Source organism: Aptenodytes patagonicus, chromosome 6 (genome assembly GCF_965638725.1).
Source record: "Aptenodytes patagonicus chromosome 6, bAptPat1.pri.cur, whole genome shotgun sequence".
Lineage (NCBI taxonomy): Eukaryota > Metazoa > Chordata > Aves > Sphenisciformes > Spheniscidae > Aptenodytes > Aptenodytes patagonicus.
Window position 1 is genome coordinate 49,126,258 of NC_134954.1, and position 24,461 is coordinate 49,150,718.

General features: G+C 37.3%; 1 protein-coding gene across 6 annotated transcripts in view; it reads left to right on the forward strand.

Moving 5' to 3' along the window:
* The window catches only part of ZNF385B (zinc finger protein 385B), a 178,205-nt gene that overhangs the window by 51,039 nt on the left and 102,705 nt on the right, over nt 1-24,461 (forward strand). Inside the window, exon 1 of one of the 6 annotated variants that reach the window (XM_076342507.1) lies at nt 23,723-23,773. The exons of the other annotated variants lie outside the window; for them this stretch is intronic. The gene's annotated coding sequence lies outside the window, so the exon portion shown is untranslated. Of the gene's footprint in view, nt 1-23,722; nt 23,774-24,461 lie in introns of those variants that run through there. 6 annotated transcript variants of the gene reach the window in all.

Genomic DNA, 24,461 nt, shown 5'->3' on the forward strand with positions numbered 1-24,461 from the left:
AGTGGTGATAATCTGCAAGAAACTGATATGCTACTGTAAATACGCTACCTATCCTGAAATTGAAATCCCTTTACTCACTATATTATTTTCTAAGCAATCTATTGCATGAACATGTTTGTTGCCTACCTTTAATAGAGTTTTAGGGTCAGTAGAAATTGTACTGCAAACTGAAGGTTTCAGGTGTTACATAGTTGTTAAGAGCAACAACCAGTAACAGTGCAGACTTGCAGTGGAGGACTCTTTGAAGGAACAGTCTTGTAGAAATGGTCGGGGGTTTTTTGTCTTTTTTTGTTTCTTTGATCTTGTTGCTGAACGTTAGTGGAACATGACAGTACTGTTGTGGTGTAGAGCAATCAGCCGCCAGAGTGAAGTGAAGTGAAGTCTGAAGGGACATCTACCGATTAACTGAAAATAATGAAAAAAATCTTCTTGTTACACTAATCAAAGTGAACTTGTTACCAAGAAATTTAGAAGTCAACAAATTTGTAAGCCATGTATGGTCTAGCTTGACTCTTCTGGTATAAACAAAATCAGACTCAGTGCATCCACTGGCGCTTATAGACTCTGAGGACTAAAGAAATCACCGAGTCTTATCTCCTGTGCAATACCAGACAAAATAATCTCAAGCATTAATTGCTTCACTAGAAGAAATTGCTTTCCCTAACATGCTTGTGCTTGCTGTTAAGTCCAATAAATCTGCAGTTGAACTAGAACACATTATTTAGAAAAACATCCGAGTTCAATTTAAGGACTTCAACAGTGTAACAAGTAAATTCATCACATCCTGAATTGTTTAAATAACCCCTTACCTTTGCAGTTAAGAAACTGCATCTTGCTGCCAATTTGAATTTTCTAATTATGAGCCAGGTGGTGCCTTTTCTTCCCTACTATTAAAGAACTCTTATTATTAGATACATTCTCCTTTTAAAATGGCAAGGTAGCTTGATTTAAAGTCCAGCACTGTTTGAATTAAGTGTGCAATTACAAACACAGATCATGTAACATCTGGAAAGAGTGTGTATTACTTTTTTGTTTTAATAACATGGTTCGCATCAGTGGTTTCAGTGACTCTGATGAACCAGAACAACAACTTTGCCTCCGCAATAGTGGTCTGGTGGGTCCTGGTTTTTAAAGTCTCCACAACATACTCTTAACAGTAACAAACACTCTTTCAGCCAGAACCAAGTTCATAAAGCCCTCTTTCTTAGCATCAAGTTAGGAGCATGATACCAATACTTCTCAAGATTTTTCTGGACTTTGGCTGTCTTTTCCTCTCCTCCAGTTAATTTTCAGCTGGCATCACTTTTCTCAGTGAGCACTCATGAAAGGACAAGTCGTTTTCCAGGTCAAATCCCTTGCTTATGGTATACGCTGCTTGTTTTCCTCTCCTGTAGAGGTTGGCCTCCGTTTCTAAAACTGTATGTTAAATACTGAAAGGCAGCCATGCAGCAGCTGTATGTCCACTTCTTGATACCATCCAGGATGTGCAGTGACCTTTGTCACCCAAAGTTATTTTACTGATTGTTTCATTTTCTTTGCAAATGCATGAAGCTTAATACCAAGGGTGGTGGTGGTGTAGTTTTAGTCTGATTTCCTTTATATGGGGTGTGCTTATTTCACCTGATTTTCTTGGTATTAATTTCAAAGACTTTTATTTATCTAAAGCATACCTTCAGTGAAGATGCAGAAAATGGGGAATACAGAATCTTCTGCCTATTTCCTAACCAGCTTATAAAGACACTGCATATATGATTTACCTGACAAGTATTTTCTTACAGTTTTACCTGAAGTTTTGTAACTATCGGTAATCTTAACAATGTAAATAATTTTGTTGAGCCTTTGTCTTTTTTGGTACACTAGTACTAGTACCTGACAGGCATGTCCATTAGCCATTGTCTTTTTCCCACTGCATTGGGACTGTTTAGAGACACTATCATACAGTGTTGTCTTCAGACTATTATCCTTGGGATGTCTTTAACTCCTTTGGAGCATGTCCCCAGCACCCACATCCACCTATCCATAAAGACTTCTTTCTGTAGTTTGTGGTAAGAGTTGGAAGCACAGCGTAAGCAGACTAATTTATTTGGATGACTAATTCCTTCCTGTTTTACTTAAGGTAAAATTCTTACAGTTTACTTGCACAAAATTGTCTTGACAAGATGTTGCTGTTAACAGGCTTGCTCTTAAGCCCGTGACTGTAATACATAATACTAATCTTTCTGATATCTTGCAAGCTGGTGTTCAGGATTTCCGACTCCAAAAAGTGTGCTGCCAGAATATGGCTTTTTTTTTTCCTGATACCAAACTTTCTCCCACAGAAGTGGGAGTAGAAAAGCTCTATGAATTTAAGTATTGCTTGGAATTTATTTCTGTAATTTCTGTATTGCTTGCAAATTTGACCTTTATCTAAGCTCTTCTCACTTCTGCGTCAGGATGACCCCTCATCCATACATGTACCTGTAGTCAGGGTTTTGAGAGTGCTGTCCGTGAACAAATACAAAAATACATTGCAACTTTGTATTATAATAACTGAAAATCACAGGGTGGTTTGAATTAAAAAAGGAAGTTGTTTTGTAGCATTATCTAAAGTGGAAACACTCAAACTAAAACAAAAGTAGAGTTCTGCTCTTCTGCACATCATTGAACGTCTGGGAAGGCTGGTCACTTCTGAATTGCTTGCTTTTTTTCCTGCTGTGTAAGCCCTCCCTCTGCTTCCCCCTACTGAAGTTAAGTAGTTACCCCAGGTCGGTTACGTTTTTTTCTGAAACATCATCTTACACTCTTGTAGTCTAAATTGAAATTTTATGTAATCACATGGTAGTATTTTTTCCCCTCATATTTTTCTTTTAGTGTCAGAGTTTATAACTGATTTTTCTCTACAGTGAAGTAAAAATGTGGTGTGCTTTCCTGTGACTTAGGTTCCTTCAGCTGCAGAATTAACTTAAGTTTAACATGTATAAAGGTTTTTTTTTTTTTTTTTTTTAATAAATAACTGTTCAGGTCTTTTTTTTTTATGACAAACCTAATGTTGCCTATTCTGCTTCATGTTTCAGCTCTGAGAGTATCTGAGTATTTTGAAACACAGTTTTGGAAGTTGCTAGTAACTGCTGAACAAAAAGACTTCTTTTTTGGTAAATAAAACAGTTACAGAATCTGAGAAGTTGGAAGGAAAATATTTTCATCTAAGGTAGTGAGCTTGGCTTGGTTCCTCTAAAATGACAACACATAGAAGTGTTTTTCCTCTTTTTGTCGTCCATCAGCCCCATGTACATCTGAGGCTTCTGATCTTTGCTTAAGCTACTGTTAAGTTTTCATTATAAATGTGCCACCTACTGGAGCAAAAGGCCTATCAGCAAGTATTTATTAATATTATCTTCTCCCAGACACATTTGCATAGTAATTTCTTGCTAGATTCCTGCACTTCTGGTTGTCAAACCTACACTGCTTCTTTTCAGCCTCACCATAGGGTATGAAAATGGTAATAAGAATTGGAGAGGATGTGGAGCATGGAGGCTTAATAAAATGCCTTTTAAAAAAAAAATTGATATAATGAATTATAATGAAAAATACCTGCCTGCCAATGAATGTACAATAAGGAAATCTTACATACGTAGGTACTGTATTCTTGATTTCAAGATGAAAAAAATCATGTAGTTGTTCAATATAGCCTTGTAGCAAAAAGAAACTTTAACCAAGATTTTAGTTTACACTGTGGTTTTTTGTTGTTGTTTTTAAAACAAATCTTCAGCCTTGTCTTGGCACAGGACTAGTCGCGATCATCTTTACAAATGAGAGGCATTTTGCTCAGTTTGTTTTCTTTTATGTTATGGTAATTAACGGAATGATTATTTGTATTGCAGGCGTGTCTTAAGATCCACAGTTTTATTATGCTAGACTTGTACAGAATTATGGGAAAGACATATCCCCAAAATTTTAAAGTCTGCTTTGAAACATAATGCATGAAGACAGGGGAGCACATTGGAAGAAGAGAATGATCTAGAAACAATCACTCTGCTAAAGTCAGGTGATTTCCTTGATGTTTCTCATGGAAGTGAATGTTTTTTTTGGCAACACTTCATTATATCATAATAGAAAAATGGCTAATGTATGAACAAGAACAAGCAGAGCAGCTTCCTGAAGATTAATCTGTTTTGCTGCATATTAAATTTGTGTGTTCCTGTAGGACAGTCTTTGGCTTGGGCAGGGTTGCTTTTTTTTTAATGGGCTAAACACAGTGTAGCCGATATGTTAATGATACAGCTATAAAAAACTGGTGTTTTTCTTTATACAAGTTGCTAGCTGTTTCTTTCCATGCCTTGCAAGTAAAACTCAGCCATGAGGGCGTTTGCTTTTGAAAAGGAAGAATGAATCAATGAACCACCCTTAGAAAACGAGTACGCAGTCTAACAGGCTATGAAGAATGAAATAGGAAGCGTCAGAGACCTCCTAACTCCCTATCTCAGGTTGTGATGCATGTTGCATGCGTCCAGGTTTTCAGCAACCCAATTCCAGGTCCTCAATGTTAAATGCAGAGTGTCCAAATTTTATGCTTGCTGAATCTTAAACTTCTGTTATATTTCAATAGAAATATAAATATGCAATTGCATAAATTTGGAGTTTTTTAACATGGATTTGTACGCTGCTTGTTCATTCTTTCCATCTGTCAAATGCTGTTAAACTATTTTTTGATCTGGAGATGTTGGGATGGTGTTAAACATTTGGTCCGTATATCGTAAATAAATAGAATGTAACTACGAGAGACTGTCAAGGAAGTTGGAATGACCGCTGATAGGGCTACATGGTATGTCTGGGATGGCACAGTAATTGGAAGGAGCTAGTAGCAGGATGTTTTCCTTCAAGTTTGGCACCTATTTCTCCGTGCTTAAGGGGGAAATTGAATTTCTTAGTCATAGGTATTTGTTGCATGAATTCTCTTTTCACTTGTTTATTTGGTAATTGATCGGCCAATTTCATATTGCTGGGTGAAGGAAATTTAGCTTTGTTAAGGTGTTTTCTGATGTGTGCAACAGAACTATTTCCAAAACATTCATTTTTTTGAAATATATTTTCTTGGCTTTATTTGTGTCAAATTTGTGAACAAAAGCTTGCACATTCATTTTTCAGTGCTACGTGAACAAAGAAAAGACATATTGAAGGGCTCAGTGAATTAATAGCTTTAAATGACTTGGAGATCCTTAAATGAAGGGTTTATATATGAATAGGTGAAGGGTTTTTATATCAAAAATATATTGATTCTGATTTTTATTTTCCCATTACGGAACTATCTTTGTCTTAAGCTGCTTCCTTGGAGAGAATAAGCTTTAGGTTGTTTGGTTTTTTTTTTTCCTTCTCATGACTCACCTGCTTTTATGTTGAGTAGTCCTCCTTGTGGAAAATATAAATGACTTTTTTTTTTTCTTTTCTTCCCCTTTTCTGTTAGGCGACTGAGTGTAATCTTCTACAGTTTTGTGAAACAGACCAGGCTATATGTTTGGCATTGCTCCAGGTAGTGAGCACTTGGAGTGAGCTGGGGCAGTGCTTCAGGAAACATGCTGCTTGCAGGAACAGGGCTCACATTTCCATTGGCTGGAAAAGTAGGAACATCAGCTGGAGTCATTAATATCGTTGTCTTTAGGGGTGCCTGTAGCTGTTCTGCCTACTTTCCCAGAATGGGACACTGAAGCCAGTAAATAAGGCAATAAAATATTTCACAGTTAATAAATCTCACACACCAAAAGAAAATAAGATCTAAGCAGTTCTAAGAACATGATTCTTTCAAATGTTAGGAGATTGAGGTCATATAGAAAGGGCATGGATAAAGAAAAACTGCTATTTTTATAGGAGGCGGTAAAGATTGTATCACAGGAAACTTCTGAAATGCTTTTAAACATTTCAATAATGAAAAAAACAGAAAAGGGAAGTAAGGCCTAAGCAATGTCTGAAAGTGAAAACACTTAAAGTACGTGAATGTAACTCAAGGAAATACCTGAGTGCAAGAACATATCCCAAGGAGATATTAGAAATAAGTGGAGTACACTATTACAGAACTGAAAAATAAAAAAAAAAAAATCAAGTTCTGCATGCAGTTTTATGGGCATGTGGAACTGATTCAAGGCCTATTTCTTCATAGCTGGGCCTTCAAGGATAAAGAAATGACCTAATCTATTATTGAAACCATTGTTCAAAGCATGATTTGTTTTTTTTTCAGAATGATTTGGTCATTAGTCTTTTGTCTAATGGGTTAAATCAGCAGTGTTTCAATTTATAATCTTTTATAGGGATATGTATGCTTGTACCCAGTATATGCACATGTAGAGTTAAAAAATAACTAAAGATAATTCCAGAGTACAAAACTGAGGTGGGCTGAGAAGTGCTATACTAATCGTCTAAGCAGTGATAGATGATTTCAGTGAATTGCAATTAATTTAGAATTGTGTGTATTCATAATGAGAGCATAAATTATTTGGTTCTCACTTCAGTTTATTTCCTGCTATGCCTAAGCAGAGGAAATATGCTTGGGAATATGTGGAATTCAGGACCACAGGATCAAGCAAGAGTGGAAAAGACATGCTAGTAGAAGTCACTGAGAGAGATATGTAACACCTGGATGCCTTTCATAGAATATTGCAGCATCTTAATTACAGCTGTTCAAAAATATGGCAAGCTTTTTGTAACATTAACATAAACTACTAAAAAATAAATCTTTCTGGAGGAACATCTGGAAGTGTTTTGAAAGTCAAAAGTTTGGGTCTTTGACTAGCTCAAATAATGATGCTTTTCTAGGATAACCTCAAAATAAGCAGGTTTTTTTCCCATTTGTATGTTGTAACCATAAATAAAACTACAATTTTATTTGTCTGCCAACCAATAAGAATTGTTTGCTAGTTACTTTTCAGTTGTTGATATGTAAGCTAAACAAGTGTGTATAAAATTATATGTTCTATTCATGATATTATACACTCCTTATCGCTGTCATACCAAATGCCCTTAGAATTACTTTGAGATGTTTTGAGCATTTTTTGTGTGCAGTTCTTCCTTCCTGTGTACAGGAGGAAACTGCAAGGAAGGTTTTATGAAGTAAATGCATAAAGGTATATGATATATTTGGGGGGGGGGGGGGGCTTTAGGTATAACAAATGTGAGTGTGTCTGTCTTGCGCTTGTGGCATTGTGGTTGAGTTGTTCTGGGGTTTTTTCAGCCTAGTAACCTTTATGGCCCCCGTCAACCATTGAAGTAATTTCTACTTTGTCAGTTGAGAATGATGACTTGGCTATGGTTGTCAGCATCTTGGAGGAGGTTCAGACTCATATGCCATTAGGAAAACTTCCTCCAGATAGTATTCCTTGTGAGCAAAGATGGCTTCAACTGAGGGAGTAGATATTGCTGAGCATTTTCGTGGTGCCTTTATACTCTGAAGGACTAAGATGGTCCTTTGCTGCATTTGTAAAGGCAGTGACTGCCTTCCTTGTTTAGTATGTTAGATAAAGGCTTTTCTGCATCTCTTCAAGTGCGAGAGATTGCAGAGCTTCTCTCCTTATGCGAAATGACCTGTGTTTAGATGATAACTGTTTTTTTCCATGCTGCCAAATAAAACCTTTATCCACTGTCGTGAGTCGAACTTTCTGTCTAGATTATTTGTTTGAATAGGTATTTTAACATTCTGCATAGTTCACAAAAACAAACTGATTTTTTCTTTTGTCTTTTCCAAATGTAGCGGTTAAGCACCATATTGCTGAAAATAGAAGCTAGGTAGGCTGATTTGCATCCATCACAGGTTGCTGTCTATTCCTCAAATGCTTTTTCTGGCGTGTCATTAAGCTTAGCCCACCAATGGCTGTTTAAGGGTGTGCATGTGATTAGCACGCTGTGGTGGCATTGCTGGTACTTAGTCCATTTATAGGGAATACCGCCATTCTGAGTTTATTAAAGATGAGCTGCTCTTGTTTACATAGCTTGTTTGTATTTTGAACATGCCCTATATCATTGCCTCCAGATATTCACTGTCCCTCAATTATCTTCTCAACTTAGCAACTGATCAAAGGAGAATTACCACTTGCAAAATTAGATCTGTGATAAAATGTTCCAGTGTAGCTGCGATCAAGTTGCCACTTCAGGAAACCCAAGCTGAATCGCTCCATGTTTGTCACACAAAGATACTGTGCATGGCTAAGCTTTTACACAAGAATAAATGTTAGATTATGCTGACTGCCATCATTTAATTAGTTTCTAAATTCTGTCTCTCTGAGGCGGAGTTGCAAACCCACGTGTCCCACATCTAGAATTCTGCATTTCAGCCTCTGAGATTTCTGAGAGGTTTGTAAAATTATCTGTTGCCAAGCTGCTTTATATTGAGCGCACCTCAGGGAAGGCTTCTGTGGCTCACTTGTTTTATCCAGTAGGAGTCTTGAAACAGTTTCCACTCCAGAAATGTGTTCTTGATTTCCCCATTCAAGATCGTAGTGTACAAAGAATTGAGTTGAACAGCTTGAAATGTCTGCTTTTAGCCAGATTGGACTGTCTTCAAACACATGTGGAAAACATTAAACTATCTCAGTGTATGAATATTAAATTGGCAGAAACCTGTATAATGTGAAATTATACATTATGGTTGAATTAGGTCCTGATTTTTGAGTCAATAGCTATATTCATTTGTGATAGACTACAGTAACTACTAATATGATAATCTTATCAGATAAATGTGATACCACAGGGCATGTTGGCTTACAATCTGTGTTTAAAAAAACCCTGTGTTTCTTGCATAATAATATCTTGCATAATAATACGAATAATTCATCTGTTAACGTGCAATGCACTTGTTTTTTTTCTAAAAACTGTACTTCAAGTTACTGTTGGGGTAAAAGTATTCACTGAAAACCTTTTGAAGATGCATATCAGCAATATGGATGTTAAAATTAGCAAGGCCAGGAAAACTCAAGGTAAACTTGTATGATAGTTCATCCTATGCATAACAGCTTAATGATTAAACAAAGCAGCATACATTTGGGTTTCAGCAAGGACTTAATCTGGCAAGGTGTTGAGTTTGCAATCCAACAGAGCACTTGAGAGCTTAACTATAAGTTTTTAAGTAACTGTCTTGAAGATTTGTGATTAAACATGGGTTTCTCTTCAGTGACTCAAAGGCAGTAAAACCAGCACAATGCCTTGTACTCGGGAGCTTCACCACTGGTACCAGCTGCCACTAGAGCTGTACATCAGAGCAAGGTCAAACACTGAAGCAACTTCTGTGAGCAAAGTGCAGTACTCCAGCTTTTATTGGCAAATCCTCAGTAAGATGTGGAAAATTTGGTATGTTCAATGTGTCATGCTTAGAGACTGCTTGGAACTGGTGTAACTTTTTTCAGATTGTAGCACCCACATCAGTCAGCTAATTCTCTTGATTTGTGAGTGTTTTCATGTGTTTATTGCTTTGATAGACTACTTATGTGTTTTTAGGTAAGACTTTGACATGCGATTTTATTGAAACATGCTGCCATCAATAACTATATGAAGAGATATTGATATGATTAAGCTCTACACAGTTGATGGAGCATGACTTACTTTTAATGTGTTTCTAGGTTCTGTCTATTTTCATTTACCAAAGCCGCTTAAATAATTAAAGGCTAAAGTAGTAGATTGAATTTCTACAGTAGTTTAGAAGATTTTGGATTTTTAATACTTAATAAACCTTGACTTGTATTAGCATGTCTAAATGTATTGGCAGTACTACTCAAATCAAGGCGATATTTTCTGTCTTCTTTAGTCACATACAAGTTTTGAAATTAGGTGATAAAACCTAAAAGTTTAATCACCTAATTGGTTTATAAACCAATAAACCTAAAGGTTTATCCTAGCTGTATCCAATCTTATTGCATTGAGTAATTTCAAAAGAAAGAATGGAACTTCAGTGCGGAAGATTGCATTCATTATATGTTGAAATAACAAGTCTTATGTCTGCTCTGAATGGATGTGAATGAAGTAGGTAGCACTGCTGCATGCTGCTTTTATCATTGCACCTATGCAAAGATACACCAAAAATCTACATACCGTGTGAGAAATTGTATTTGCACACTTTCTAGACTATCTCCTAATCATCCTCTTTTCTCAATAAATAGCATTCACATTTATTAAAAGTATACATTTCTTAGAGTAACGTTTTTGTTTTTCCCCTTCCTTTGAACCCAGAACATTCATAAGGTTTTGAATCCTTACAATACTAGGTGCACGTTTTTTGGGGGGAATTTCATTTAGTTGATAAACATTTGCAGGCTTTATGATTATGGTACTGAAATTTGATTCATTACTTCTGTAAGATTTATGTAGTCAGTTAATATGTGGCTCATTAGAATGACATGGCATTTAGAAATTTTCTTTGCTGTTACTCCTAAAAAAATCTACAACACGTTAATCTAGATTAACCAAAGGGGAGCTAAAAGGTTTTGTATAGTAATAATCTACTTAATTGTCATCTGTGTTTGAGGTACAAATATTAATAGGATATTTCCATTCATTTACCATATTTGTAACTAAGACTCTGAGAGTTTCAGAAGTCATAGGTTTGTCATTTTTTCCCAGCCAGCATGTGTAATACATGCACGTCTCTCTGAATCAGAACAAATAGCTGAATTACTTCCATAATTATTTACAAAATAAAATTTGAAAAGAATCTTTTTATACTATTTCAGTGGTGTCCAGTTGTGTTTTGGGAGATTGTTCACCTTGCAGTTGTTGCTGTTGAAAATCAGTTTCTTCCTGGATAAAACATGAATGTTGCTTTTATCACATTATATACATTCCTATATAAATAAAATGTGAATTTAATCATGTGCATTTATGCTATGGTTTTTTTTGAATTTCCAAAGATTATTAGTATGCTTTGTGTAGCATATTTTCTGAATTCTTTTACAAGCACTTAAGTAAATGAGATCAAATTAAGCAGGCGCATTCCATTATTAGAGGTTATGTGCTATTGAAAGGATGGGAGGAATCCTCAAAGTAAAGAAAACAACTTTGAGTTAAATAATGCAAAGTTTGTACATCTGACTGTATCTGTTAAATTTTCCTCATTTTTTCCTCAAATTCTTACTTTTGGTATCTTACGTTCATGGCAGTAGCTTCAGTATCCTGGTAAAAATGTTGTGTGTCCTTTTTGCATTTTGGCAGTCAGGGTTGTGTTGTGGTAGTCTCCCTGGTGGTAGAGGGCAAAAGACAGTACTGATTTCCTGATTTACGGGGTGCTTTACAACCAGGCTCAGGAAGTGTGGCATCACAGATAGAGGGAAGGAACATGGTTATAGACCAAAATAAAGAAGATTATGTAGAAAATACCTGAGGTTTATATAGCCCAGATATGTAGCGCTGTTGCTTTTTCACAAACTGTACGGTATAAATAGGTTAAATATTAATCCCCTCATGAACCATCTATCTAGCTACTAGGAGGTGACAGTTTCTTTAAAATAATCTATTAAAAAGTTTATGATGGCAAACAGGGTGATGTTAGACAGAAATTTCCAGTGTCAGGCGTAGGAAAAAAAAAGCCACCCACAGTGGCTTGTGGGAAATGAACGAGTTGATGCTCACATTATCGGCAGAAGGATTGGCAAGGGGGGTAGAGAGACCGCTTTGCAAAGGGCCTTAAAAGTTACCTTTCAACATCTAGACATAAGCTGTGCTAGTGCTCGTCATCGTCTGATGGGAGCTATCCTACCACTAGCTCATGCATGCAAGTTTTGGTGGTGTCTGGAGTCCAGCCCCTCCTTCAGGCTGTGCAGTAGGTTTGTTCAGGAGAAATCATCGTTGGCTGCATTTCGAGAGAGTACAATTTCTGCACTTGTGTTTAATGAATTAACATCAAACCTAATGTGGACTTTCGTTCTGGCTTATAATGGTGGTCTCAACTATAATGTCCAGATGCTGTCTTCCATTATTTGAGCATTATTGTCCTGTTCTCTTCAGCAAGCCGTGCATTACCCAGGCTTGATTTGGACATTGTGTAATCTGAGCAAGGCCTTACAGCAGTACAGTCCCACCAGATGCAAGAAATGGTGCTATAGTCAAAACCAGAACAGACATATCACAAAGCAAACCATAAGTTAAATTGCAACCAGGGTAAATATTTGAGTAAAAAGGAACCAGCGTAGAGAAGAATGTGCTGTAGAGGCTTATTAGCCATATCTGAAAAGAGCCCAGAAGGACAATCCTATTGATTTTATTCTTATCTTGATGACCTTGTAGTTAGAGTTAAAGGTTTCTAAACTCGACTGAAGAGTTTGCAGAACAGTCCTGTTTGTCTCCAGTCAAGGAGAAAGGAAAGTAACGTAGAGCTGAAAAACAGACTCTTAAGATTTTGTTCATTCTCTAAATCTTTAATACGTATTTTAATTTGCATGGGTGTAGAATCAGTAAAAACATTGTATTCATATAACCTAGACAAGACTGAAATGTAGCTCATCTGTGTTAAATTATATATTTCTCTTAATGATCTGGAAGTCATCTGGAACTACAATAGCCGTACTTACTCTTACCTAATAGAAATTCTTGATGAAGCTGCATTTGGAGGAGGAGGAGGAGGGGAGAAAAGGAGTGGGGTCTTATTGATCTAAAAGCCAGCCTGTTTCTCGCTGTGCATTCATGGTGTGGTTTCTAAGGCGGAATACGTTTATGCGTATCTGTGGATACATTTATCTAGCGAGGAAGCCTTTCTACTTTTGGGAAGGTAGGGCTGCAGAATCATCTGAGGGAACGATCTTTTGTGACAGATCATTAATTGATTTTTAAAATTGTCACAGCTTCTATAAATTCAGACATAAAAGCGAGTGTGCAGCATTTCATGTAGCTAATGTTAAGATACATCCCAATCTTCAGTTCCCACATGGTATGGTGAACTTCACCTTCATACATAATGTTGTTGTTAAAACTTGGATGCTGGGCGTTTTATAGATGAAGAGGTTGTTGCTCTCTAGTAAATGTTAACTATCAGAGCAGTCTGCATAAGATCAAGAGGTACCAAGGGATAACGTAATTGCAATTTTCCAAATAACTGTATCTGCTTCAGAATGAAGATTCACCATAAGAAAAAAATAAGACAAAAGAGATGTCATAGTTTCAGCATAATTAAGATTTTTGCCAGTGGCTATTATGGGAAAACTTTCTTAAATATTTCAGCCTTACCCCTTCGAAAGATTTGAAGTTAGATGAGCAGGATTTTAATTCAGCAGCTACTTTATTAAGCAAAAGCTGCTCTGATTCCCAAACTTGTAGCCAACAAAAAGGACCAGAGCTGTAATTACCATATGTTATTACCTTTTTTTTCTTTCCTGATGTAAAGCTTCTCAAGTCAATCAAGATAAGGGGAAATTATATTAAAGCACAAAGTGTTTTGTTCTTACTAAAAAGTTAAGAAAAAAACAGAAACTACATAATAATATATAATTATATAAAATAAAAAAAAATAGGTTTGAGCATTGTGCTTTATTTGTTATGGATTCAAATTATGTAAATACGTCTGCTCTTGGGAACTTACACATTAGTATCCTCTTCAGCAAGGGGTAGTTAAGCATGCTTAAGCATGTCCTCTGTTTTGTACAGGCAAGGAACAAAAATTAAAAAAAAAACAAACAAAAAAACTTATGGAAGATATAAAGGGAAAAAACTTGTATTTTTACAATTATTTTTGTTTTAGTTCAAGTGAGCTTAATAACAATATGTAGAGGCTTCTATATAAAATTCCATCTATTACGAGCAGTATTAAAGCTCCATTTTAACAATATTGACAAATAACCACTTGACCTCTTACATGTTATTGTAGTAGAGATGTTTGAAAGAGTCTTATCAACCTCCGCTTGGTTCATTTCTTGAAGATGTCTGAGCAGCAGGCTATGTCTAAATTTTAAGGTAGATTCTTGTATTAATGGGCTAGTCTCTCATTTCCTGAACTGGTATTATTTAGCACAACTTATTTCTATGCCTTTTTTTCATTTAAGTGCTAGTGCTAGCTCTCATCTGCATAGAAAAGAGTTAAAACCAGTTGTAGAGGTCTTGGAGATTCAGCTGCCATTTTATTATGGTCTGTCTTGTCATGATTTTGCTTTATCTTAACATGTAACAGAGAGGAAATGATTTAAGTAAAAACAGTAACTAATCTTGCAATAATAAAGTTCACATGAGTAAGGTAGGGAAGAGGAAAAAACTTGTGGCAGGGTAATGTATTATACTGAAAATTGATAATAGCTTTATTCTGGAGAATTAAATTTTTTTCTGGATTTTCCAACACAAAAATTGGAGGTACAAGATGAGTAATGGATTTGGGATTTCACCTTTCTGTTTGTAAAACTGATGAATGAATTTCATAATAAGACACTAGTCTTACGCAAAATGGTAATGAGCCCATTTCCAGGTCAGTATTGACTGGCTATTCTTATTTGCTACAAAAAATGCATGCTCTGTGCTCCTTTTCCTCAGAGAAGGCAATGTTAGGTGCTATTGCAGCGAGTTATAATCCACAAGCACTTTCTTGTCGATATTATAGTAATAATAAGAGAGAAAATAAAACATGACAAACTGGGGGGGGGGGGGGCTTGTGTGTTTCCCCTCATGTTTCAGCAACTGAAGCTGAAGACATGAAATTGCCATTTCATATTCACCTTTCCAAACTCTGATATTATGTGTAATTTTTTTTACATGAATATAAAAGTAGATTTCCTATGTCACTTTCACACTGGAGCTTCAGAGAATACATGGAGCAATAGAGGTCTTTAAAAAGCCTCTTAAAAATTCCAAGAATGATCTTGAAAATTTTAAGTCACAGTATTTCGAGTTGTGATCATTTAGTCATAAGAACAATAGCTTTTCTATCTCTCAGGGTTCTGGACAAAGAATGGACTCTTAATCATTTCACATAGTCTACAGGGATTTTGGCGGGTGGCTGTTAGCAATATAGATGGCCACTTTCCCTTGTAGGTTGATTTAATGAGTATAGATTAAATGAGATTTCTTGATGTTATTTTTATGCTCTAGAATTGTATGTTTAGATCTCCTATCTGTTGCTAGATAAAACTGTTCATCTTCGATGGACTGTGCTATATATAGTGACTGTGACTCGGAACTTGCTTAAGCAAGAAACACTGTACAAGCAGAATCATGGAAATCATCACAGTTTCAATGGCTGTTTTGAAAAAGGGTGAAGAAGAGATAAGGTCTGATAATATTGTGTTATGTTAATTTAACATTCTTGTGACACTTTTTTTTTCACTACATCAATTTTTTTTTTTATAAGTCTTTTGGCTTCATCAGCATATATATGTATACTTATAACCTTTGTCATGGCATATTCTTGCAAAACTGGTTAATCGTAGTATTGGAGAACAGCCCAGGTTGGAAGGGACTCTGAAAGATCATCTGGTCCAACCTTTCCTGGGAAGGGGAGCCTATATGAGATTATCTAGCACCCTGTCCAGTCGCATCTTGCAAACCTCCAGCGATGCGGACTCCACTATGTCCCTGGGGAGGTTGTTCCAGTGAATGATTGATCTCACTGTAAAATAATTTTTTTTTTCTCATATCAAGATGAAACCTCTCCCAGTGTAACTTGTACTCATTGCCCCTTGTCTTCTCCATGTGGTTCCTTGTGAAGAGAGAGCCTCCATCCTCTTTGTAGCTGCCCTTTAAGTACTGAAATACTGTGATGAGGTCCCCCCTTAAGCCTTCTCTTTTCCAGGGAGAAAAGATCCAACTCCTTCAGTCTTTCCTTATAGGGCAGGTTCTCCAGCCCTTTGATCCTTTTCAAGGCTCTTCTTTGGACCTCTCCAGTCTGTCCATGTCTTTCTTGATTTGTGGGGACCAGAAATGTAGACAGTATTCTAGGTGCAGCCTGACAAGCACTGAGTAGAGTGGGATGTTCACATATCTGTCCCTGCTTATAAAGCCCCTGTGGATCCAGGATTAAAGATTAATCTTAATTAATTAAGACTAAACATATTTTTGTTTCATACTGAGATTTTGAAAGTGGTTGAAATGACCAGCGCTTATTATGCTGTTCTGCAATCTCTCTGTGTTTGGATTCACAGCTGGTAATGTCACACGTGGTTTCTGTTTTATTCCGTTCTTTATATGTGTGTTCTTATTGATAGAAAATGTCCATTTCCCTGTAAGGAAAAAAATAGGATATCGGTCTTCCTCAAAAAGTAGATGTGAGGTTGCAAGAAGATGTATTTCAGTGCTAGTCTTTATGTAACTGTGTTACTGGTCAGCCTTCCTATATGAAAATAAAAGGTTATATGAAGGATTGAGACAAAGCTGCTCTGGCTCTTCTTTGCATCTCAAGTTTCAGTCTAGATCTGAATCTGGCTCTGGTACAGAAGCAACCCTTGTCTCATTAGTCAGTTTTTCTTTTGTCAGGGGCTAGCAATGCTGACTGATACAAATGAACGTGAACTGTTTGAGATGTGTAGACAGAAGAGTGCTTGTGTGACTCTGTTCAGAGATGTCCAAGGATAAAATACTGAATTATTGTTTTGCTGATTTCTTAATGTGGAAATATTCATATTTCACAGTTCTGTTACTGCTATTCTTTCATGTTTACTTACACTGACGGGAGACAATTGTTTGGCTGCAGGTCCAATTTATTTACAAAGAGGACAAAATTTTTCTGTAAGGGTTCTTTTCTAGGTTCGGGAGGTACTCACCCCTTTCTCATGATGTATTTGAGAATGGCTGCCCTGTGCAGGTTAACCCACTGAAGAGAGAGTATGCTCTGGGATAAGACTGATATTGGTCTGTATTCTTCCCACTGGTTTTGAAGGACGTAAAGTTCTTGGCTTGTAGGATTTGAGGACATTGAGTTAATTACACAGGCTTTTCCCTTCTGTGAGGTTTTTTTTTTTAATACATTTCTTTTTGCTTTGTATATAAACATCTTGAAACGTATACTTCTTTCTAAAGCAGTTACTTTCTCATATACCACATATTTTTAATGATTTGAGATACCAAATGAAACACTCATTTACTTGTACGTGTGGTAGATTTTCTTTAGAAGTCCAGTTTTTAAAATAAGAAACCAAAGTCAGTTTTAATCTTTCTCAAGTTTCTCTCTAAGGAGTGAATTTTTTGAAGAAAATTCTTAAGAAAAATGTTATTTTTATCTAAAGAATGTGAAATTGAGAAGAGGAAAACTAAGGCTAAGTTATCCTAAGATCAGCCATTTCTGCTCATCTTCCACTAAGTCTGCTTAACTACTGTGTACCCATTAAATTTTCCTTTGAAATCGGTGAAATGAAAGAAGATACCTGACATGCTCAGTAAAGCAATGAGCATGGAGACCTAGAAATATGTGCAAAATACAGAAATAGTAAAATGATACCTTGGTGCTTAAATAATTGCAGATAGGTTGGGAGCAGGCGAGCTTCTTTCTCACACTGCCCCTTCACTAAGTGAAGGCACTTGTTAAGGTACTTATTTTAACTGGCAATACTGTAATGCAGACAGCAAGCCCAAATTACCCAGTTAATCCATTCCCAGACAAGTCAGATATTTCTGTATATTGCAGGAGGAAGTGAAAATGAGATTAAAAATACAATCCACCATTATTTATCTGCCTTTGAAATGAGATAGTGTGACCTAGCCTTGCAGGCTGCTCTGTGCAGCCATATTTCTGGATGCTCATCATGTCTGCCTAGCACCTGAGGGGAAATCCCAGGTAAGTAGAAACCCACCAAAGTAGTGACCTGGAGTTGTCATAAAGTAATGCAGATCACATAATAGCAGGGCTGAGTTACAGGTAGTTGCTACACCAGTCAGAAGGTTTGGGGAAACAAGAAGCAGGTGACTCTTCTATCCCAAATTCATACACATGCTTAACTCCTTCACTATCCTGACTTGAAGACAAATGTAAAGACAAGTGAACGAAAGGCTTTAATGTCACTCTGTTAGTTTTGTAGGTAGGTGTTGCCTCCATCTGCTGCCCGGAAGGGCTTTTAACAAGTCCTGTAGTTTCTTTTTCGCTAGCATCTTGATCTTGGTGCAGTAATTGATTTGCATTTGGAGGACTGAGGGTGGGCATGAAAGGGTTTTTCTCCACTGTGATCCTATCAAATGCTTGATGCTGACCTGAGGATTTTTGGAGCAGTTCATAAGAACAATATGGGAATTTGTCCATATTTAAAAAAAAAAAAAAAAAAAAAGAGGGGAGGGAATTATATCATTTTTTGTTTGTTGTTAGAGGAGACATGGAAGTTAGCTTATTGTTATTTTAAATACATTCATAATCATTATGATGGAAGTTATCTTTTCCAGGTGTTTGGTACGGTTTTACAGCTGTCAAAATAAGCAGGCTTCAAAAACTGACTCATTCACAGAAAGTGGTCCTCTGCTCAAGGCAGTTAAAATTTGCTTCTCTAAACTTTAAGCTTTCTATTTAAAAAAAAATACTATTATGATTTTATTAAACTGGAAAATATTGAGCGATCTCCATCACTTTCTTCCTGAGCCCAAGAGGCCAGACATAACAGGGAAAGGTGAGGGACCTAGGAATAACTTTGTACATTGGGAAAGAAAGAGATGATGACAAGACTTCATCTGAATGTTTGATTTATCCAGAGTACTCTTTCAAGGAAAGAATCCAAAAAACCTTTATATGTTTACAAGAAAATGTAAATTGTCTCTAATTTCCATTAAACTGTATTTAAGTGCTGTTAGGCATCTAAATGCTCAGTGGCTGAAGGAGGTACTGGCTATACTGTAGAGTTCATCTCATGCAACTGTTTTTAGTTCCTCTGTTCCTGCATGTTTATTTGTGTTTCATTGTGTGGTAACACATAAAGCTTCCCTAGCAAACTGGTTTACTCAACAAAATCTGTCTTGTAGTATCATTTACAAGTAGGACAGATGTAAGCCTCATCCACGTTAGTAGATCTTGCCCATACTTTTATTAGGAAACCGGCCTATCATGGCAGCTTAAATTAGTACTGTATAAGCAGGTGTAATTGCAGTTGTTGTGGTTCAGTACCATTCATTTAAAGAGAGCTAGAGTTACGATTTCTTTTAAGGGTACCTCAGGCTTAAACTGAGGTGAAGCTGAAGGATTGCAAGTCCCAGAAAGACAGCTGGCCCAGTTTTCCGAGGACACAGTATCTGCAGTTTCTTTTGGCTTCTGTGTAGTTTCAGAGGCTCAGTGCTCTTGGAAACTGGGTTGAGTGGCAGATAATAGTGACATAGCCCTCAGGAATGATCACCAGATTTGGAAAAGATTAGACAAATGGCTTTATACTTCTGATATTTTTATTTAGATAATAACGCTATTGAAATAACCTAATTTGAATGAGATTTTTTTATTGGAAAAACTGCATATGCATGTCTGTTGTATTAAAAAAAAAAATGTTGTGATGCTTATCAGTTTTCCGTATGACAATTAAAAACTCAATTATGTTTTTATGGGCATAAATCTGCATCCTGTCACGCATTGCAGTGTGTTGGTACTATGCCAAAAAGGTGGCAGACTGCAGTGCTATGAATCTTTTGAAGAACATTCAAATTTGTTTCAAGAAAATTGGTGAAAATACATGCCATTCTGATTAAGCAAATCCAAATGACTTCAATCTATGATTAATTAAATTAGGTTGCCTAAAAATTCACAACAGGTCTCTGGAATGGCCTTATTTAATGCTATCAGTGCTTTAAATGTCTCCAGAGAACTTGTATTAGCTGACTGAGTACCCCCTTAAAGAAAGGATGTCCTGTGTGAGCAAGTTGTCCCAAAGGGATGAAACTGGTACGTTTCAGGTGCCCTGGAGGAAATACATACCTGGATGCATGTGATAAAAGGCAACTAAGGTATCAAATAAGAAGCTTAGAGGTTAAAATTGCAAGATTAGTATTTTATCCAGATTGGAAAGAGAGGATGTCATGTATACATTGCAAATAACCTTCTATGAGGAAAGCTTATCAAATATAACGTGATTCAGAGATAATATTTCAAGATGAAGTAATTGCTCTGAAATGTCGCTGTGATTTTTGAGCTGTAGCAACATACCCTACACAATTTATGTGACGCTTTTAGAAGTGTTAGCTTTGGAAGCTGCAGAGCAAACTGATGGAATTTTCCATCAAAACGGTATAGGTGGGGATGTGACAGTGAAGCCACTGCTGCAGCGCTGTTCCTGGAGTCGGGGAGGGTTGTTTTTCTTCCATCCAAAGCCTGGAAATTTTCAGCCAACCTTCTGTATATCTTGCACTGGTTCATACACAGCTTTGGGAGCATATGCTTGTATTTGTAGTAGATATAAATACTTACGGAGTCTCACAAATATTCAAACAACTATGTGCATCTGTGAACCTGCAAACCTTTCAGGATGGATTTTAACAGGTGTAAATCTGCTTCTAGTTCTGATGTGTCTGTACAGATGCCATTTCTGCAAAGCCCATGCACTCAATTCGATGACTTCGTAGAAAGAGAAGGCTGGCTGCCAAGAAATATTAACTCTGTGTCTTGTGTCAGTTAAGCAGTTTAATTGGCTTTCACACCTAAGGCTGAAATAATAACGAGCTACTACTTGTCACCATGCTCTGAGAGACTGGTCTCTTTGTAGAGTAACACACATCCATCTGCTTCAGAGGGAATTTATTACAACAGACTGTGTCCTACTACACTGGAATTCAGCTGCCTGACCCCAGAAACGATCCCCTCATGCAGTGCAGAGCCATTGGTCCTCTTCTCACACACATCTTCCATGTCCAAAATAACCCTGACATGGATTCTCATGTGCTGCGTGGCTCCATTCCTTTACAGCTTTCTCCCTTCCCATGATCTGCAATGTAGCTATGCTGATGCAAGAGTGTGCTTTTTTTCCAGCTGCCTCTGAAGTCGGTGTCATTGATCTGGTGTATTGCAGAAATACAGAAATACTGGAACAGAGGCTCCAGAATGAGATACTGTGCAAACCCAGGAAAAAAACCAGCTGCTAACTCAAGCATCACCAGAGGAAAAAACAAATGAAGAGAGACCAGTATCTTCATAGTTATGCACAGTGGAGTGTGAATTAAGTAGAGAAAGGATAGATGGAAAGACCAAGAAAAGGAAAACTGAGAGAAAGTGGCAAACAGAGGAAGGATTGAAGGGAAGGGAGTCTGGGGAACGTGCAATTCCTCTCCAACTTGGAGAGGCTGTGTGGGAGAAGACTGGAGCCAATACATAGTCCACAGAAGAACAGACATCTCACTTCACATTTACAGAGTATGGGTGAAAATTCTGTTTCTCAGATTGTGCCAGTTAAGCAACTCAGCCCCTGAAGGCAGGAGACTTTTCTCAGCATCTGTTTTACAACTCTGGATTAACACAAATGCTAAGAAAGTTGCACTGTGTCATACTTGAGTCCTGTTGAAACACCTGGGTTAGGACTAGACTGTACAGCTTTCCAGCCCTGTGTTTTATCAGAAGTGTTCTCATCTGTAGAAACTTCCTGTTGTGCCCTGCCATTAAATGAGAAAGTTCATTTGGGGGGGAAGTTAAAATCTGAACAGAAAGATATTAATATCTCAGATAAGTCTGCCAATAAGATCCCCTAATGAGTGAGCCTATGAGTCAGGGATGGTATTTCTTGTCATGGTTTCATTTCTTTTTCTGTTTCTTCTTGCATCAGGATGTTACTCTTTTCGTAACCCAGCACTCAAACATCAAAGGTAAATTGGGGCCATTACTAGCACAAATTTGAACAAGTCAGTGGCTCAGTGCTGTCATCAACTCGAGTATTATTTACAAAAAAGGCCTATCCTGCCAACAATATGAACTTTACATTGATCAGTGTGTCATTATCTCCTTAAAAATGTAGATGAAACATATCAGTGCATCAAATGGGTTTTGTCTTTGTTATACTGCTTCTTCTAATTTAAAATTTTGTTTTGAAACACTCCAGGGAGAGGAAAAAGGACACATGAATAATTTTTATGAGATGGTCCTTAAAACAGGGGATTAACGCAGTTTGAGCTGTCACCCCGTATTATAATATACCTGGATGTGTCGTTTGTTTCTTACGGCTTCATTCTCTCGGAAAACTCTCTTGATACTTCCTGCCTATGTTCAAACTTTTTGGTGTATCAGTCCTTGCAAACAGTATGCATATTTTTAGGGGGTTTTTTGTTTTTGTTTTAATAATTCCTAAGCCTCTTAGAGTCATTGGAAGGATCTGGATTTATTTTCAAACTAAATAATGGCCCAGAAGGCTGTCTTAAACTTACTTTTTCATGTCAGTGCAAGTGTCTTTCTCATTTTTTATCATGAATCTAACATTTCTTTAACTGTGACCTACTCTGCTTCCATTTATGTCATATGAATTGATAATTGGTTTGCTAACATCTCTTATCCCTTAACAACAGAGAAGCACGCTGTTTTTAAAAAAAAAAAAGTATCTGCATGGAACTTTTTATTGCCCCTCTCCCACAGCCTTTACTGTATTTTCATATTTCTGGTATCAAAGGGGTGGCTTTCAAGATAGCTAAAGATTTTATTTCAAGGTATTCATGATAATGAAGTCAAATACTTTCCTTAGAAATCAGACAGTAGCTCCTACTAGTATCAACATATGCCACAATATGCTCCCCCTGCCCAAGCTGTAGAAAGTTCTTTCAGCAGCCTGAATCTCTGTCCCCTGCTCCCTTTTCCTCTTCCCTTTCTCCCTGAAAGTGCATATGGTTTTGTTCAAGCACAAAGGCTTCCCCAGGCTGACCGTGCAATTCTTTGCACCACAATTTGGGAATCTTTGGAGCATGAGTGTTGCTTCTTCCTCAGTGACAAAGTGCTTTGGAAATGGCATTGGACTGTTAAGCCTTTGTGGTTTTTTTTTGTTTGTGGATTTTTGGTTTTTTTAATGGTGTGTCATTACTTTCTAAAAAAACCTATTCTATTTCAGGAATAATGTCACTGGGATTTATCTGTTGTGATGGGATAACTGTTTTCCAGCTCTAGTAAAGATGTCTGAATTAAAGAAAATTATCAGAATAGAACATGCTTAGTAGAGAAGATTTGTTATTATAAAGCAGTGCATATCACATACTTTGTTTTTGACTTCAGGAAAGTCACAGGTGCTTTAATTCATTAGACATAAAACTTGATGTACTTGTCACGTATCTTTTTTTGGTATTGCTTACTTGAACTGTAATCTCATAGATCAGGAATTCTTTCTTAACTTGTGTATGTAGAGCTCAGTACTGTGGAACTTGATGTTGTTTGACACCTGTCAGCATTACTGTAATACATATAATTAAAAATCATCAAGGGATGTTTTATAGATTTTTTTTTTTTTTTTTTAGACTAACTTGCAGCTGCTTAAGCTCTGTGATTCACCGTTGTTCACATTAGGAACTCTTTATCATCAACATTATGATGAATGAATATCTATTTGAATCTTGGAAGCAAAAGCTGGCGAAGAGATATATATGACTATTAAAGTTTTGCCATTTTCAAATATACCATTTTTTCAAATCTGAATTTTTTGAAAATTTGCAGAAATGCAATGCAAACAGTTTGAGAACTGAAAGGTGATGAGTCTTTCAGAATCTGTGTGCTCATGATAAAGAGGAAGGGTTAAGGGGGTCTGATGGGAAACATCCTGTTCCCCAGGATGGCAGGATCCTGTTCTACAAGCGGCTGGCAGAAGTCTCTCAATCGCTAGCCCTTGTTCTCGTGGGGGACTTCAACTTCCCGGACGTCTGCTGGAAATACAACACGGCAGAGAGGAAGCAGTCTAGGAGGTTCCTGGAGTGTGTGGAAGACAACTTCCTGACACAGCTGGTAAGTGAGCCTACCAGGGGAGGTGCCTTGCTCGACCTGCTGTTTACAAACAGAGAAGGACTGGTGGGAGATGTGGTGGTCGGAGGCCGTCTTGGGCTTAGCGACCATGAAATGATAGAATTCTCGATTCTCGGTGAAGTAAGGAGGAGGGCCAGCAAAACTGCAACCATGGACTTCCGGAGGGCAGACTTTGGCCTGTTCAGGACGCTGGTTGAGAGAGTCTCTTGGGAGACAGTCCTGAAGGGCAAAGGGGTCCAGGAAGGCTGGACGTTCTTCAAGAAGGAAGTCTTAAAGGCACAGGAGCAGGCTGTCCCCATATGCTGTAAGAAGAAGCAGGGAAGACGACCGGCCTGGCTGAACGGGGAGCTCTTGCTGGGACTCAGGAAAAAAAGGAGAGTTTACCACTTGTGGAAGAAGGGGCAGGCAACTCAAGAAGAGAACAGGGATCTCGTTAGGTCATGCAGAGTGGAAATGAGAAAGGCAAAAGCCCAGCTAGAATGCAGTCTGGCTGCTGTCGTTAAAGACAACAAAGAATGTTTTTACAAATATATTAATGACAAAAAGAGAGCCAAGGAGAATCTCCATCCTTTATTGGATGCGGGGAGGAACATTGTCACTGAGGATGAGGAAAAGGCTAAGGTACTTAATGCCTTCTTTGCCTCAGTCTTTGACAGGCAGACCAGTTATC